At 36.1% G+C, this 10,569-nt stretch overlaps 1 long non-coding RNA gene across 1 annotated transcript; it reads left to right on the top strand.

Moving 5' to 3' along the window:
* Window positions 1-542: 542 nt before the first annotated feature.
* On the top strand, window positions 543-4,419 carry LOC107712972 (uncharacterized). The gene is made up of 3 exons (XR_001636849.1): window positions 543-574; window positions 3,517-3,518; window positions 4,332-4,419. It is a non-coding gene; the product is annotated as an uncharacterized LOC107712972 (long non-coding RNA).
* The last annotated feature ends 6,150 nt before the right edge of the window (window positions 4,420-10,569 follow it).

Here is a 10,569-nt window from a genome sequence, read left to right as displayed (position 1 = left end):
TGTACAGCATTAATTAGGAAAATAGTGTGTCAATAATGCAAAGTGACAATAGTAAACACTCATTTTTCAGTTAAAGGCTGTTCGTCATTGAATTCAGTGATGTCATCATCAGTTCAGTTTAAATAGTATCTTTGCAATCACTTGCAATCAAGTCAACAATATCGCTGGAAATGAAGTGTCCCCAACTAAGCAAGCCAGAGGCGACAGCGGCAAGGAACGAAAACTCCATCGGTGACAGAATGGAGAAAAAGACTTGGGAGAAACCAAGCTCAGTCGGGGGGGCCAGTTCTCCTCTGGACAGACGAAACCAGCAGTTCAATTCCAGGCTGCAGCAAAGTCTCATTGTGCAGAGGACTCATCTGGTTCCTGTGGTCTTGTCCCGGTGGTCGTCTGAGACGAGGTCTTTACAGGGGATCTGTATCTGGGGCTCATCTAGTTGTCTAGTTGTCCTGGTCTCTGCTGACTTTCAGGGCTGTAGAGGTCCTCTCTAGGTGCTGATCCACCATCTGGTCTGGATACGTACTGGATCCGGGTGACTGCAGTGACCATCTGATCTGGATACAGACTGGATCTGGTGGCTACGGTGACCTCGGAATAGCCTCATTTCCGGTTGACCTAATTAATGCAGCCTAAAAATCCTTTAACGGATTTGATTATACAAAGCACCACGGCAACAGCATAGCAACATGTTGAAAGACACTCAAAACCTCAAAAATGTGTTTTACATGCTTTTTTCACCATAGAAACTGCACGTTGTTACAACACACTCTAAATCTAAGGTGTTTTGAATGTTTTTTTTAAACATGTTGCACAATGACACCCTAGCAACCACAAAACAAGGAACATAGCAAACACACAGCAACATGTTAGAACCTTGATATCTAAGGTGGTATCAAGGTTGTTTTTTGTTTGTTTGTTTGTTGTGCAAAAACACCATAGCTACCACATAGTAACATGCTAGAAAACACTCCAAATCTAATGCTGTGTTATAAATATAAATGTGTTTTTTTTAAAACATGTTGCTATGCAGTTGCATGGCAACACCCTAGCAACCACCCAAAGCACCATAGCAACCACATAGCAACATGTTAGAAAACACTCAAGAGCAATGTTTCAGCATCACAGTCTCATAACAGTGAGCTCATCTGCTCAGTGTTTGACCATGAGGATTTACACAGTGAATCTCCACTCGTTTGACCTTGTAGCTTAAGGTGGACAATCTGGCGAATGTCAAAATGGCAACAGATTTTCAAATGACTCCATATAGTGCCATTAAAATGGTCACGACTCACACAGAAGATAGAAATGCACCATTCATTATCTTTGTCGACACCTGTCACCAAGCTGTCAGTTAGCAACATGTACATGCATTTACTTATTCCGATTGATTCAGAAATCAGTTTTTGTTTAATCCTAATGTCAATGAGGTCAGCCAATGACCTTCGACCTTCTTCCCCATACAGACACTAGCTCCTTTGTCAGAACCACAAATGTGCGTAATCGGGGTTAGGGTTTAGTGTAATGCGTTTAAGACAGTTGACCAGAGTTTGGCAGGACCGCATTGCCTGTTGCTTTGCCTGACAATTGCCTGGCAAGATTATGCTGGATAGATGTTTGGGTCACCTAAGAGGATTGAAGGCTCGACATACACGATAATACCTGACACCCGGAGATGGAGGTAAAGTAAGGAGAGACGGGCGTTTTCCCAGTTCAGCGCTGCTGACATTGGGAATATTATATGGGTCAAATACAACATAAGGTCTATAGCATAAATCAGCAAAAATATCCGCTCCGCTTTCTAGTTTGCTCTTCTCACGAACTGCCGTTTTAGACAAGAAATGAGTGGGAAAACAACATACTAAGCGTCTAAGTTTAGTTTTTATGTGCCATTTAGGATGTGACTTATTTGTTTCTTATTGTCTTTGAAGGACTTATTTCTGTCTTATGTGCTCACCAAGGCTGCTTTTATTTATGTAAAAGTACAATAAAATCAGTAATATTGTGATATATAGAACTGTTTTGTGTGTGAACATATTTTAAAATGTAATTTATTTCTGTGATGCGCAGCTGTATTTTCAGCATCATTACTCCAGTCTTCAGTGTCACATGATCTTCAGAAATCATTCTAATATGCTGATTTGCTGCTCAAGAAACATTTCTGATTATTATTATATGGTGAAAACAGCTTCATATTTTTGTGGAAGCCGAAATACATAGAAAGTTCAAAAGAACAGCATTTATTTGAAATAGAAATCTTTTGCAAGATTTTAAATGTCTCTACTGTCACTTTTGATAAATTTTTAATGCATCCTTGCTGAATAAAAGTATTAATTGCTTTGCATATCACAAATATGTCATTATATTCTAGCCGATACTCCAAAATATATTGTAAAATCCTGCAGCTCCAGAGTGATTATTCCCATTATATTTGGGCACAACATGCTACTTCATAGACATTCAGTTTATAAATAATTTTGAATATCCCTTTAACAGTGTAAAACGATGTATGCAGGGACTCCGGTGCTTCCGGTGTTGACATGAGCCGGCATTTGTTTCTCCAACATGGTTTTGCGACATGCCAGCTTCATCATTCCCCCCTCCGTATGCACACTCCCTTGTGTTGGCATTGTATGGCCAACAAAGCTCAGGCATGATAAATTGTTAAAGCTCGAGATTCCCTCTTGCCACGGAGCGGCTCTGTCAGAGGACGAGCTGTCAAACATGGTTGTGGGAAGGCGGCTGCGAGAAGCGAAGGCTGTCTGGTGCTGCTACTGTCTGAAGGGTATCACACATGCTGGTTAAACGAGGGCATATAAACACACACACACACACACTCACACAGCAGCGTTAAGTGGACAGTGAGCATTTGTGCTTTGCTGATATGCTATAGTATGCATGCATTTCAATGCATTTTATTTTGTTGAGCAGATGTGAATAAACGTGTTGTCTAGGACCGATGAAAAACATGTCGTATCTCTGAGGTCATCTGTGCGTGTAACCTACACCCAGTCAACTGTGAATACACATGAGTTCTGTTCAACATGACTAAAACAGAGATTATAGCAGGACATAAACACTGAATCCACTTACTGTGAGTTCAGAACGGTGAATGAATCAAATGTAAGAGACTATTTCCAGATCAGGTTTTCCAGATTTAATAATAAAATGTTTCATGGTTTTTACAAAAAATATGAAGCAGCACAACTGTTTTCAACATTGATAATGATCAGAAATGTTTCTTATGCAGCAAATCAGCATATTAGAATGATTTCTGAAGATCATGTGACACTGAAGACTGGAGTAATGATGCTGAAAATTCAGCTTTGATCAGAGGAATAAATTACATTTTTAACAGATATTCACATAGAAAACAGTTATTTTGAATTGTAATAATATTTCACAATATTACAGATTTTACTGTATTTTTGATCAAATAAGTGCAGCCTTGGTGGGCATGAGACACTTCTTTAAAATGTAAAAAAAAAATCATACTGACCCAAAAAGTTTGATGATCAGTAGTGTATACTGAATGTGAATGAATTTATATATATACATATAGATAGATAGATAGATAGTATTTCATGATATTTGTAAATCAAAATTCATATAAATTATTTAAATATTAAATATACTGAATTTGATAAATATTCATATATATTTTGCATTTTATTTTAACCCAGACTTTTCATCTTAAAATGTGAAAATCTGTCATAAAATATTATATTATATATATTATTATAATCTAATCCAAAAAGTAAAGTCAAGTGTACATTCATGTAAACAATTTAGTATTTATTTTGTGAAAATGATGTTTCGATATTTACATGAATTACAACTGTCCAAAAGTAAGTATATTTAGTAACTCTTGATACTAACAATATCTCATGAGTTAATCAAGTCACCTTTATTTATATAGTGCTTATACAATACTGATTGTGTCAAAGCAGCTTTACAGTGTTAAACAGGAAAAATGTGTGCTGATAATGCCAGAGGACAATAGAAAACAGTCAGTTTATCAGTTCAAGTCAGTTCATTGATGATTCAGTGATGTCCTCATCCAAGAAAAAAACCTTGGGAGAAACCAGACTCAGTCGGGGGCCCAGTTCTCCTCTGGCCAGACCAAACCAACATGGTGTGGTTTAAATCCAGGCTGCAACGCAAGTCAGATTGTGCAGAGGACTCGTCTGGTTCTCGTGGTCTTGTGCCGATGGTCATCGAGGTCTTCACAGGAGATCTGTCTCTGGGGCTCATAGTTGTCCTGGTCTCCGCTGACGTTCAGGGCTGAAGAGGTCATCTCTAGGTGCTGATCCACCATCTGATCTGGATACGAGTGCCTACAGTGACCTCGGAATACGAATGAAATAGACTAATATTAGTGTAGATGCCATTCTTCTTACGACGTAGCGAGTGCATTGGATATTATGATAAGTGTTCCCAGTTCCGGTTTACCTAATTAATGCAGTAACAATCCTTTAACAGATTTGAATTATAGAAATGTGTTAGTGTGTTATGTGTAAGCCAGGTTAAAGAGATGGGTCTTTAATATAGATTTAAACGGACAGAGAGTGTCTGCCTCCCGAACAACACTAGGTAGATTGTTCCAGAGTTTGGGCGCTAAATAAGAAAAGGATCTGCCGCCCGCAGTTGATTTTAATATTCTTGGAATTATCAAATTGCCAGAGTTTTGAGATCGCAGCGGACGTGGAGGACTATAATGCAATAAGAGCTCGCTCAAATACTGAGGTGCTGAACCATTCATGGCTTTACAAGTAATTATCAAGATTTTAAAATATATATACGATGTTTAATAGGGAGCCAGTGCAGTGTTGACAGAACCGGGCTAATATGGTCATACTTCCTGGTTCTAGTAAGAACTCTAATGAACTTTTCTGCATTTGACATTGAGAGCATAGGTCGTAATTTAGATCTATTTTTAAGATGGAAAATGCAGTTTTACAAATGCTAGAAACGTGTTTTTCAAAGGAAAAGTTGCTATCAAATAGCACACCTAGGTTCCTGATGATGAAGAATTTATAGCACAGCCATCAAGCGTTCAAGATTATTAGTTTATATCTCGCAATTCTGACTTTTTTCTCACGGTTCTGACTTTATTTCTCAGAATTGCGAGTTTAAATCGTGCAATTCTGAGTTTTCTGAGTAACCAGACACGGGACAGCAGGCGACGGTTCACTGGAAGCATTTAATCTGATACACACAGAACAAATAAGCAGCCTCTCAGATGAAATTGCCCTTATTGTTCCCTATAAAACAAACAGGTTATACACTTAATCACATGTGCTCTCGCTTCCACATATTTAGGTAAAAGACAGAAATATAACTCAAGAAGAGTAAAAATGACTCAAATAATCACACAGGTAAGGAGAGGAACATTAACACATGAATTTGAGTGAAAATAAAGATTTAAAATCAATACAATTAAATAAGATTATCAGGAAATCTCTCCTATGGGGTTACAATACAGAAAGGGAAGAGGAGGAGACAGAACAGGAAGTTAAGACAGCTTGTGATGCAATCACAGCAATTTTCATTTTGATCAGGTAACCACTTAGGATGTGACAAATTCTACTAAACAGTATATATATGCACACATATATGTTTAACAGTGTAATTTCAATACCTGTTACACAATACTGACTTTATAACTCACAACTGCCAGTTTATATATCACAATTCAGAGAAAAAAGTCAGAATTGTGAGATAAAAAGTCGCAATTATCTTATTCAGTGGCGGAAACGGGCTTCCATAGTCTTTAAACATCATCATCATTTGGTTCAGAAAAAATACAAACAAAATCTGTATTTCATGCACTGTATATGCATTGTTAGTAGACAGATGAGACAAACGAATAGCGTGTATTTTCTAAAAGTGCTCATAGTTGCAGAAACACTCATACACTGATTGGATTGTGAATGGATGAGATGTAACAGACATCCTGCGGATCAGCCTGTAATATTATTGTTTATGATCTTTCATCAGCATCACTGAGGAAAGGGTCGAATGGTTTCCTACTGTGATAATCTGCAGTGTGGTAATGCAGTGATCCTAAAGATTTAATCTGATTTATCGATGCCTCTGAATGTGATATGATGAGTATTTGCTAATACAAAGCATTTCATTTCATAGATGTGTTCCTACCTCACCTGTCCTCTGTGATTGTTTGTCTGCAGGAGTAAATCCATGTGTATGGTGTTTGGTTTCAAACTCAAGGATTAAAACAGGTTTGCCGTCACCAAGAATATGGATGAGATGTAACAGACATCCTGCGGATCAGCCTGTAATATTATTATTTATGATCTTTCATCAGCATCACTGAGGAAAGGGTCGAATGGTTTCCTACTGTGATAATCTGCAGTGTGGTAAAGCAGTGATCCTAAAGATTTAATCTGATTTATCGATGCCTCTGAATGTGATATGATGAGTATTTGCTAATACAAAGCATTTCATTTCATAGATGTGTTCCTACCTCACCTGTCCTCTGTGATTGTTTGTCTGCAGGAGTAAATCCATGTGTATGGTGTTTGGTTTCAAACTCAAGGATTAAAACAGGTTTGCCGTCACCAAGAATAAAAACAAGGCCTTTGTGTGTGGAGCATTTATCAGAGCGTCAGACGTCACACTGCCAATAAATCCAGTTTATAATGCAAGAAGTATTAAGCTTACAAATTCAATCGAAATACTGGCTTGATATCAGTATCTAGACTAATCTTTAACTCTACATGTTTAACCCTATAAAGCCTACTGTGTCATCTTGATATGCAAATTTCTCAAGCCTCAAAACTGCTGAAAAACTTGTCACACAGTCTGCTCCATGCCTTCTGTCGTCTGATTGATAGTTTCGACTTTTTTTATCGAGTCAAAGCTCTTTTAGTGTAATTGTACAAATGTCCAGCAAATCTTGACTGATTTTGATCAAGTAAACATCAGAATAACTGCAGTAATATATATTCCTGTGGCTCAGTGGTAGAGCAATGCGTTAGCAGTGCAAAAGGTTGTGGGTTCGATTCCCAGGGAACACACATACTGGTAAAAATGTATAGCCGGAATGCACTAAAGTCGCTTCGAGGGGGAAGTCTTAACCTAATGGTTAGAGAGTTGGACTTGTAACCCAAAGGTTGCGGGTGCATTATTTAAATCTCATCGTACTAAGACATATTACTGGAGATATAGAGTGATGACTGATATTTATGTAATTTTATGTCAGCATCTGCTGTACTGTTATAAAGATCTCATTGATTTACATTACAAGCGTCAGAATATCATCATAGAAATATCAGCATCTGCACCAAATTGCATATTTTTGGTCAGTTTGAGTCTCTGAATGAAACTGAGCTGTTTTTTCCTCTATATTCTCACTGTATCAGACTATATGAGCCATAAAAGCCTGATATATCAAATAAAAACACATGCAAACTTTTATATTTATATTTTGTCTAGAGGTCTGAAAACAAAACAAAAGAAAATAAATTCTGACTATTATTTGACATGTCAGGCTTTACAGGATTAAAGCTGTTGTGTTTGACCTTAAACCCACAAAGAACAAGTTTGCAATGTTCTCAATCCCATGAAAACTTGTAGTGTTTTCAAAATAAGGCATAAATCCTGTTACATAATCAAACTAGAGGGATTTGGATGAATGTTTTATAATAGAGTTGTGCTACTGTAAAAAGCTTCTTCCAGCAAGGCAGATCCAAGTAGATGCATAATTCATCATCCATGATTTGGTTGCGAGGCGTCATTTACCCTTTGTCACGATCGCCATTTGACCTGCTATAGTTTTTGATAACACTGAGAAGTATTTTGAACCCTGTTAAGTGTGGATTTGGAATGGATTCGATTGAAAAGTTCACTGGTTTTCACTTTCTGGTGCATTGGTGGTTGTTCCTGTAGCTCTGTGAACTGATAAAAGATGTTTGGATAAAAACATCTGCCAAATGCATAAATTAAAAAGTGAGTTGTGAAGTGTTTCCTAACTACTTTTGTTTCAAGATTCCACATTTTACTTTGCTCGTCCCATATAATACCTGTAGATGCACTGTGGTATTCTGCACTCTTATTGCAAGTTTCTTGCAGAGAAACATAGTTTTGTTTTTGTTTGTTTACATCCATAGTGCACCTATAATATAGCCTGGCTTGTATTTTCTTTCATTTTGTGTAGTAATAATATAAGATGACTGGACAAAAATTTTGGATTCAGTGGATTGTGCCAGTAATATTTTATTATTATGTACATAATATTACAGTATGTCTTCATATTTTTATTTAGCTTTTATTTGTATTTTTTTCATTTTCATTATCATTTAATATAAGTTGTAGTAATTCTGTTATGTGCCTTTATTTTTATTAATTTTTTAATATTTCTCTGTGCGCCTATAATATAGACTGGGTTGTTTTTCTTGAATTTTATGAAGTTTTATGGTACTAATAAAAGTTCATTTTAGTTTGTTATTAATTTATTAGCAGTGGATTTGTGCGTGTTCTTTTATTATTCGTTATATAATATATTACAAGATTTATTAATAATTTTATGTCGTTTTTATTTTTATATTTTCAGTTTTTAATTTCATTTATTGTAAGTTGTAGTAATTTTGTTATATGCCTTTATTTTTATTAGTATTTTCTTTAATTTTATGTATAGTTTAGAGCTTCGTGTTGACGTCTGCCTAATTTATCACGTTGGATTTGCACTATAGTTTTTAATTGGACAGATTTGGATGTCAACAAAACTTCTCCTCTCTTCTAAAAGTTGATAAGCTGTATCCTAGCCGTTCACCATTAAATGGTCAGTTGTGACCCATTTTTAGGGAAGCGACCTTCCCGCTGAGAACCTCGGTTCACGAGAGTTACACTGAACTCATCGACCTGCGGGATGGACGACCATTTCTGGACACTTTCCTTGGAGTTTTGCAAGTAATGAATAAAGAAAGTCAAAGCTTTCAGATAATTATTTGTTGAAATGGTTCTGCACTCAGTACATCGCACTGAGTTTGCTTGCTTTTATTTGCTTCATTGTCTTTGTAATTGTCACTGAAATCGCCGCATCAGAGGACTCGTTATGTAAACTAGTTGCTCGTGGTTCGCTCTGGGGCAACGGTGCTGTCTTGTACTGCATTCTGGGAGAATGCCGGTGAGGCAGATGGTGCTAACCCATGTGACCGACTCTCATCCGTGTTGTGCCGATGGCTGGGCTTTTTAAGGGTGACTGGCTTTGCTCCTGCGCCCTCTTCCAGTGAGCCTGCTGGGTTTGTTGAGTCTGAATCCTGTCTGAAACTGCACTCAGCCGGACCACCTTTTGAGCCCAGCTGGTTGCGATCGCTAATGATGTCTTTATCTAGGTTAGTGATTATTCCAGACAGCCGTAGTGAGAGTTTAGTATGTCCTCTTTGTTCGGACATGCACTGGCATGATACCAAATACATGCAGTAATCTGTGTTTAGAGATTGTCGTGGATTGTTGAGCAACAAAAACCAGCTTTGATTATCAGCCACACACTCACTTTTGACTTTTTACCCAATCGCTACGTTGTATTTGTCTGTGCCCATATGCACTTGAGGCCGAGTGGACGTGCCATTAGTGGAAATAATCTGTCTCTGAGGTTGTTACACAACACTGGACAGTCAGAACACGGAGTACAGTGTCACATACTGACATACACACACATAGTGACGTATGTCCTCTCTGTTTGCTCTGAATATATCTGAAGTTAAGCTCCACCTCACACCAACCCCTCGCCGTAGCACTTGTATTGCAAAGATGCAGTCAGAGATTTTTCTCAATAGCAACTAGTGTGTTTTCCTTATATATATATACTATATATATATATATATATATATATATTACTAGATTAATTATATGACCATTTCTTAATAAATTATATAAAATAATTCAATACAATTAAATGGGTGTTTGGTGGCTTTTATATATTTGTTTGCTTTTCAACCCCTAGTGAAAACGCATTTTCTAATTTTATACAATTCCACATTTAAGTGTTGAATAGGGAAAAAATTGGTTGAAATGAACTTTTTTAAAAATGCCTAATTATTACCATTATAGTATTAGTTAAAGGAAAGGTGTTAATAAAAGTTTTTTTTATTTTTTTTTTATTTTTACATACATTTATAAATTTTTTTCCCATTAATTAGTAATAATGTAAGACTACTGGAGAAAAAAAAACCTGTAAGATGATTTTGGATACAGTTGATTTGTGCCAATGTTATTTTAGCATATTTCATTATTTATGTTATTGTAGTATTTATTAATATTTTGATTTAGCTTTTATTTTTATATTTCTAGTTTTCATTTTAAATTTAGTTTTAAGTTTTAATAATTTTATGTGCTTTTGTTATTTTTATTCATTTTTTATATTTACATCTAGCTTTAACGTATTTTAGTTTAGTTTTAGTAATTCTAGTATTTAAAGTTATTTCAGTTTTGTTTTGTTTTGTAATTTTCATTTACATTTTATTATTTTAACAATTTACTATCCAAACATTTATTATTTAAAAATTTTTATTTCAATTGCCGAATTTTTTTTTTTAAATACTTTTAGTT

Source organism: Sinocyclocheilus rhinocerous, unplaced genomic scaffold, assembly GCF_001515625.1.
Source record: "Sinocyclocheilus rhinocerous isolate Xijiao unplaced genomic scaffold, SAMN03320098_v1.1 scaffold147, whole genome shotgun sequence".
Taxonomy (NCBI): domain Eukaryota; kingdom Metazoa; phylum Chordata; class Actinopteri; order Cypriniformes; family Cyprinidae; genus Sinocyclocheilus; species Sinocyclocheilus rhinocerous.
This window is presented reverse-complemented; position numbering and strand designations above follow the sequence as displayed.